The following is an 8,656-nucleotide window of genomic DNA, read 5'->3' on the forward strand; positions in this document are numbered from 1 at the left end:
TTATTGGGTACTTTTTGCTTATTGGGTATACCCAATAAGAAGTGTCGCTGAATATGCTTAAAACATCCTAATTGGGTATTTGCAGGTTAGTACCCAACAAAACTTGGACACGACGATTTGTCCAAAAAAGTGTCCAAAAAAGTTGCTTTCACGGACGCACCGTGTTTTGTTGTTTCAGTTTTACATTCGGAACTCTAAATTCTCGAGAGTTCCGAAAATCAACTTCCGTTGATCCTGATCATAACAATGTTTGTTTTCATGGAAAAAAATGTGGCGACTAAGAAACACTTAATGTCAACAAGATTTTCTGATTGACAAGAGAAAAGGTAAGTTTATTCGATTAATATTTATCCATTGCTGGCTTCTTGTTTAAGGAAAATAGATTTTAATGTAATTTTCAAAACAATTGTGCACAAAATTAAAATAGATATATCGGAACAATTAATCCTAAGTTGCATTTGTTTGTATTTTGAATTTTCTCTGTCTTTTTAACTCTCTTGAGGGCGAGAAGTATTTAATGATCGTATATTGTTAGATAATCTTTAATAAATCTAAAGTGTTTATTATTTAATTTTATATCATAACCAACGAAGTATGTTCTGACAATGTATATTGGAAAGGGAAATGAAAATTTTAACAATCGTGTGTTCATAAATCAGCTGTAAATTATCGGTTCATCTAGACAGTATTACAATCGCAAAGTGAGCGGAGATGATGATAAATGGGATAATTGACAACAACTAAATAATTGTATGTAAGTTTATCTCATCTGATATGTAACTTAAAAGATTCATTGTATTACTGAAAAACTTTCATTAAAAACAGTGCTTCGTTCTGTCTTTGATTTTGACTGAGTGTCTGCTTTATTTTGATTTTTTTTTTTTTAATTATTGTTTTTGTCATTTGTTTTAATTAATTTAAAACAATACTGAAATTGATATAGGGCTACTATAACTATTTCACATGATGGGTACACGTGTAATTAGCATCGCGCTACACCCGGGGCTTCCATTTTTGAGGATGGGGCTAGTGGTTTTCTGCACTGAGGAATCCCCTTAGGCTATTAAGAATTTTAAAATACACATGTAATACATGAAAAGCACCACCGGTATTTTCACTCTTTTTTGCTATTAAATTCCCTAATATGGAAATATTCCAGACAGCATGCTCATAGTATCCATAAATCTCCAGAACTGCATCCATTTTGCAGTACTACAAGACTGATTTACTTAAAAACGATCTTTTATTTCCTAATTTGAATTCCTCCCTTTCCTTTGTTTAATATAGCAATATTTGCTTGTACATATATGCCTCACAGATATCTCATTATTAAATTATATACATTCACTCAATCAGCTCAATGATAAGTGTCATGCAATTATGTAGCGTTTTTTTAAAGCCATATATGGCGTAACTGATCAAAAAATATATTTTTGAAAAATACAAAATTAAGTAAAGAAATATAGTTAATACATTTAAATTAAAGCTTTTCATACAATTCGGAGCACGGAGAACACCTCGTTTTATCTAATAATTCGATTTTATCTTCTCTGTAATGTGTTATTTAAATCTTTTGTATTTTCTTCCAAGTCGGAGAAAAATCCGAGAATCCAAATTAAATTTTGATATCTTTATAACGCAATTGACTTAGATTTTGTAATTTACGGAAAATTTTTATCTTTATCATGTCTATATAAAGTAATGATACAAATAATAAGTTCTTATAATTTTAGTCTAATAATTTTCATTTTACATACGCCATATATGGCTTTAAATGATTCAAAATGAAAACAAAATGATTTTTGCTTCGTTTTGATTAGACGAACTAGAGAATGACCAGAAAAGGAATATTTAGAATCTTTTTTTCATTTTTTTAAATCATTAATTTATATATGATTAAATTTTACAAGCGAAAATTAAATTAAACTTTAATTTTAAAAAGAATCATCTGTAGTTAATACCCAGGGGCCCGTTTCATCAAAGGTCGTAGCGCTACGCCTGCGTAAAGTCTGGACTAGCACGAATATTTGCATTTGATTAAAGAGCGTATCATTACGCCTGACTAAATTTAGGCCAAAATTTTACGTCTACTCATGGGTAGGCGTAAGTTTAGGGCGTAAAGTTAAAATAAGGCCTTTTTATTAATTTTAGCGAGTTCTAAAGAAAAAGCAAGGTTCTAAGAAGAATTTAAAATACAAACAATGCATTATTTAATTATACATATTATGAAGAGGAGGAGGGGGGATGTGTTGTTACAACTACTTGGGGACGTAGTTGATTTGAGTAATAACGTACTCAAATAATATTTTGATAAATTTCTGCTGAGAAGAAACGATTGTCTTATTAGAGATTTCTTACGTTTTGACAATGCATTCATACACATTTGATTGTGGTATTGTATGTCTAAGGTGTTGTAAATCAATTTACATATATAACTGTATTTCTACACCCCGCTTGAAAAGCGGGACGGTACATGTATATGTACATGTATATACTATTAAGTAATCGGGATGTCCGTCCGTCCATCTGTTACGCTTTGTGGGTACCCATCTCTATCCGCAACTCCTTTCATATCACTGATTGAAATTTGGTGAAATTTTCACAGAATCTTTATTCTATATTGCCATTATGCCTTATTGTACTTTTTGATCCGACACATATTTTGGGTTTCCCACAGCGAAACATGGACATTGCCATAATATTTATATGGAAGGCGGGGGGATATCTTTTATTGAATTCATTGCTTACGGTACCTCTAGTTTCTTTTTCATTTACTAAAAAGAGACCCATTAAAATTGTCTATTTTGAAAAATATTTTCGAACAGCATATTTTCTGAAAAAAAAATCGGTTTCAAAAGCATAGTTATCATCTTTCATGTAATTTTCTACATTTAAGAAAAAAAATTCAAAAAAATAACCCATCTTAAAACCAAATAGTTTTTGTCATGTTTGAAGAGTCCATTTCTTATTTACTTCTCGTCCACATGCGTGGATCCAGAGGGGGTCGGAGAGAGGGTTCAGAATCTCCCGAATTTGCAGATTAATTAAAATTGAATGTACAGATTACTTAGTTAAGGACGAAAGTAATTATTTTCCTAGGTATCTGTGACAAGTGATGTTCCCGGCGAATCATAGACCCCAACCCAGGGAGGGGGTTGGGGTCTCATAGACAATAAGAGATTTTTGAAAGTGGTAATAAATTATTGCTTTTATAATATCGATGTAAGACGGTGATAATTACAAAGTTAAGTTCAAGAATGAATTATTCATATTTTTCTTCTTAGACAAACATTGATGCAGAAGACATCTTAAATTTTCATAATTTTGTTTAAAAGAGCTAATCTTACATAGTCTAAGATAATCTGAGCGCATATAAAGCACATATAAGATGAAAATATACATGTTTTTGATTTCCTGCATTACTTACATTTTAATGAAAACAAAATAAAGAGTAGCTGTAACTAAATTTTAAAGACAGAGACCACACAAGCAGAGAATTTTTGTAAGAATATCTTTGTAGTCATTTTTCCAACCCCCCCCCCTCTCTCTCTCTCTCTCTCTCTCTCTCTCTCTCTCTCTCTCTCTCTCTCTCTCTCTCTCTCTGCGTACTTTTAAAACGGTACATCACATTTAATCTGCAGATAGTAAAGATTTTTTTTCTACAACTGAACAATTATGAATCGACAAAAAAAAATAAATACAGAGAGGATTATCTTAAAAGCAATTATGTACTATGTACCGTAGTAGTAAACGTATAAAATTTATTTCTTGACTCAAAATGTGTTCATAGGTAAACCGTTTGCATTTTGTTTTCATTATTTTTGCTTGCATATACATTTCTTATTAAAATTTTTAAATCTTATTTTGTCTCAAATTTAATTATTAGTATTTGTCAGTAGAATCAGTATTTATCGAATCATGAAATTTATTATCAAAGGCGAAGTTATTAACCTGTATCAATTTCGGGAAGAGGGGGTATGGCTGTAATTAAATTTCCAAAATGAATAGTTTTGCTTAATTCCGAAATACAAGTACATGTACTGTCCTTTTCATCCTTTCAATTCATTAGACTTTTATTATTGAAATATTGTAAAAAACTAAAATTGGTTTCTTAAAAGACGCATGTCTCTTACACAACACAATAAACCCATGCATGTTTCAGTAAGTGCAAGTATTAATTTATCTATAACTTGTGTTATTCTGTAATTTGACGTGCTACAATTTATACATATTTGTACGCTTTGGGCAATGTCTATGTTTTTGCGCCTGCGCAATGCAACGTTGTCAAGGACTTAGTCCTGTGACTAAGCGTATCTTTTACGACTAGACTTACGCCACTTGGTGAAACGCAAATTACGCCCGACTAAATTTTGGCGTAATCCCCGGAAGTACACCTAAGTTAAGGCTTAACTTGACGACTTTTGATGAAACGGGCCCCTGACTTTTTTCACGATGAACTTTTTTTTCAATGTTACTTTCTAATTTTTGCCTCTATATTTGGGCTTGTCACTTTTTACTCGGGGATAGTAGCTTTATTGCCACAAAGCTGTGGATTAGTACTTGATTTCCTTTATTGCACAGCGATGACTATGATTTAATAGCACACAAAGCTAATGGGTTTACGTATGTGAATTCATATGATTAATGCTTACTTGTGATTTTAGGATAACTGGAGATAATGATTCCTTTTTTCCATTGATATTACATAAATATTTTCCTAAGTATTATGTTACAATAAATTGGTTTAGATTTTTTTTTATAAAAGTAATCAATAATTACAATGGAATTTAAAACCATAATCATGTTCAAGGATTTTCAATATGTAACAGGTCAAACAGGAACTTCAATTGTGAACATTGCAGAGAACACACCCATTAGAAGATGACCCTCAGAAATAGGACAATTGTAAGTAATCAGTAAAATGAACAGGAATACTTCATGCCAACCATAAAATTTTTAGAGACATTTTCGCTTCTTAAATTAGAAGAGATAGAGGGTAAAACTTGTACATACTACATAACTACTAGGCAACCGACCTTTAACTACAGGAAAGCTTTTGATATGTGCAATACAGCTACATAAAACCTCTTTAGTATTCATGTTAAGTTTAAGAAAGTACCTTAGTATTTTTTCTAGTGTTTGCCAACATTTTCATGCACACTGTTTGCTTGTTTGTACTATCATTTTATTTTAAATTCTTCAGATGCCCTTTACCTTTGCCAGTTTAGAATCATTTGTTTTAAGGGCATCTGAGGGTTGGTTCCAGAACTTAATTAATTGTAAAGTAAATACTGGGGTACTATACGGTCATAGGTTATGTTAATACATGTATAACATTTTGTTCTGATAGAGGTGGCATACAGGGAAAAAAAACAATACTAGATATCACTTCAAAAGAATGAAACAGCTTCATCTTGTAGGTGTATTTTATTTAAGGATCACTACTTCATGTCTGATGTGCTGAAAGTTATTCATAATCTGTTTGACTGTAATTGTTCTTATTTTCAACTTCTATCCAGTTTAGTCAATTTTAATTACATACCCCAGGAAGGGGGGATGGAGTGTCAAGTGTGTCTCTGTCCCTGTCAATATAATTTCAAAGCAGTTAGTAAGGTTTGAGTCAATTTTAAATCCTCTTTAAGCCATTGGGCTAAATACAATACTAGTGTGAAAGCTTTATCATTAAGTGTAGAGATGTTTTTGAAGATTATGTACCCCTAATGTACTGATAGTGTTACATTAGAAGTCTAAAATTTGCAAGGAATAGGTGTAAAATCTTTTTTAAATCTACTTCTTAACAATCAGAAACTAGCATACTGTCTAATTCATATGCAGCATCGTTTTGTGTGTTGAATGATGATTATGATTCCATTTTGATAAAATTATGGCGGATGGGGGGTAGGATGAAGATGCAGTTAGACATAGAAGAAAAAAAAAGAGTTGATAGAATTTAGTTTTTCTTCCATTTTATTTATCAATACATATTTCTGAATAAGAAATATACTTCTACTTCTTGGTTGGGTTTGATCAACATAAAGGGTGATCTTGCTGTAGTCAAGAAAAAACATGTTTTATACGGCAAAGAAATGCCTTTATCTAATTGCAGAATGAATAAAATGGACAGAGGCAGAACTGAAGGAGATGCATGAAATGAGGAATATTTCAAAGATTGCCTGAGCATAACCACTGCTACTGGATAAACATATGGCAATATAAAAGAGCAGGGTCAATGGAGGTATCATACAGTATAGGCCATGGGAGACCCTGAAGAAGAAAGTATTGAACAGAAACACAAATAAAACCATTTTGACATTTATTGAAATATAGGATCAAAGTCTTACATGTAAAATTTGGGCATGTAATGACTTTTCTCTAGCTCTAAGACTGATTTGATTTAATATCTTTATCCCAATTTGTCGAAAAGATTTGGACATAGTGCATCAGTTATTTTAAAGTTTTGATACAACGAATTCATTCATTGTACTTGTAACTGAGTTTTTTGGTGCGACACTGTTTTATCGGCTTCAAAACTAAGTTTGTGATTTCCAAACCAGATTAATGAGATCATGTAATATCTTTTAACATCGGTGACTATTTAATCCATTCTTTTACATCTCAGAAGTATTTTTGTTATTACAGGGAAAATATGCATTGTACATGTATCTGTAATAAACAGGATTATAGAAATTTTCCATATAATACAACACAATCTTAGCAACTGAAGGCAAATATTTTATCAAGGGTGTGATCTATTTATCAATATGGTTTTCAGCATCTTGCTCTACCTGTACTGACTTGCTCCAAATTCCAATATTTATATTTAAATTTTGCAAACATGGTTATAAAATTCTTTAACAGCCAAATAGTTTAGGCACAAAATGCTTATACATTTCCTATCATTTGTAAAGTGTACACTGAATGAGATGTGGAATGTTAGAATTAAAGTATTAAATATGTTTTGGACTTATGTATGCTTATGCAGATAAATTTGAATTCAATTAGGGAAGGTAAATGTCATATTTATTGGGTTTGCAATCTAATGCAAGAGTATAAATATCCAAGACAAATTTGACAATTTTAATGAAGGGTATAAGTAACCCAAGAAGAATTGGACAGGTAAACATCACTTGTTGGGTTTTATTCTAATGTTGGGATGTAATATCCAAGAAGAGTTAAACCAATGTCCAATACCTATTGGGTTTTATTTCTTATTAAAAAAAATTGAGTAACCCAAGAGGAATGTCCAATACCTTTTAGTTTATATACTATTGAAGGGATGAAAATATCCAAGAGGAATTGGACAGGTGTCCATTACATGTTGGGTAGTATTCTGATGAAGGGATTCTCAAGAAACCCAAGAATTAGACAAGTGTCCATTGCCTGTTGGGTGGGATGTAGATATCCAAGAGGATTTGGACGGATGTCCATTACCTGTTGGATGGTATTCTGATGAAACAATTCAAGAAACCCAAGAAGAATTGGACAAGTGTTCATTACCTGTTGGGTGAGATGTAGATATCCAAGAGGAGTTGGACAGGAGTCCATTACTTGTTGGGTGGTATTCTGATGAAAAAATTCAAGAAAACCAAGAAGAATTTGACAAGTGTCCATTACCTGTTGGGTGGGATGTAGATATCCAAGAGGAGTTGGACAAGTGTCCATTACCTGTTGGGTTGTATTTTGATGATGCAATTCAAGAAACCCAAGAATTAGACAAGTGTCCATTGCCTGTTGGGTGGGATGTAGATATCCAAGAGGAGTTGGACAGATGTCCATTACCTGTTGGGTGGTATTCTGATGAAACAATTCAAGAAACCCAAGAAGAATTGGACAAGTGTCCATTACCTGTTGGGTGAGATGTAGATATCCAAGAGGAGTTGGACAGGTGTCCATTACCTGTTGGGTGGTATTCTGATGAAACAATTCAAGAAACCCAAGAAGAATTTGACAAGTGTCCATTACCTGTTGGGTGGGATAAAGATATCCAAGAGGAGTTGGACAAGTATCAATTACCTGTTGGGTTGTGATGAGGAGATTCAAGAAACCCAAATAGAATTGGACAATGTACACATGTTCAAGAAATCCCCCAAAATATAACCCAAAGGTTAGACAATGCCTGTGTCCATTGTCAAACATGTAATGGGTATTTGCTTATTATTAATTGGTCATGACTCAAAAAGGTTTCTCCTTTAATACTTAATTTTGTTATTCAAGATAGGTTGAATAGAGTCTGAGATGTGTTGAGTTGTGTTTTCACAATTCAGTTTTTTTGCACTTAGGTATTCATATATTAAAATATTAGTTATTTTGAAATATACAGGTGAATATCCTTATTGCTAAGAACAAATTAGTTAGGTGTTACAATATAAGAGCTACCGTATTTGGCCCCAAGAAGAAGTCTTGGAAAAAAACAGTTCGGATGTATTATACGCAACAGAAAAATTTACCAAGCGATGTTCTGAACTATGAAAATCACGGTAATTTGTTACGAAAATCGGCGCGAGGATTAGGTGTCAAAAATTTACTGAACACACTTTTTTTTTAAAATACACACTTTATAACTTTCTCTTAATCCTGACATTCCATATCGCGGCAATCTGGAGAAAATTATTTATTCATTTATTTCAACAAAGCACAAGATAATGTTGCGTAAAAG

General features: G+C 32.3%; 1 long non-coding RNA gene across 1 annotated transcript; it reads left to right on the top strand.

The window, feature by feature from the left end:
* The first annotated feature begins 264 nt into the window (after positions 1-264).
* LOC134267858 (uncharacterized) lies at positions 265-6,313 on the top strand. Its single transcript, XR_009992240.1, has 3 exons — positions 265-326; positions 4,830-4,905; positions 6,107-6,313. It is a non-coding gene; the product is annotated as an uncharacterized LOC134267858 (long non-coding RNA).
* Positions 6,314-8,656: the final 2,343 nt, after the last annotated feature.

Source organism: Saccostrea cucullata, unplaced genomic scaffold (assembly GCF_032062105.1).
Source record: "Saccostrea cucullata isolate Sc308-1 unplaced genomic scaffold, CSIRO_AGI_Scuc_v1 ctg9290, whole genome shotgun sequence".
NCBI classification, from domain to species: domain Eukaryota; kingdom Metazoa; phylum Mollusca; class Bivalvia; order Ostreida; family Ostreidae; genus Saccostrea; species Saccostrea cuccullata.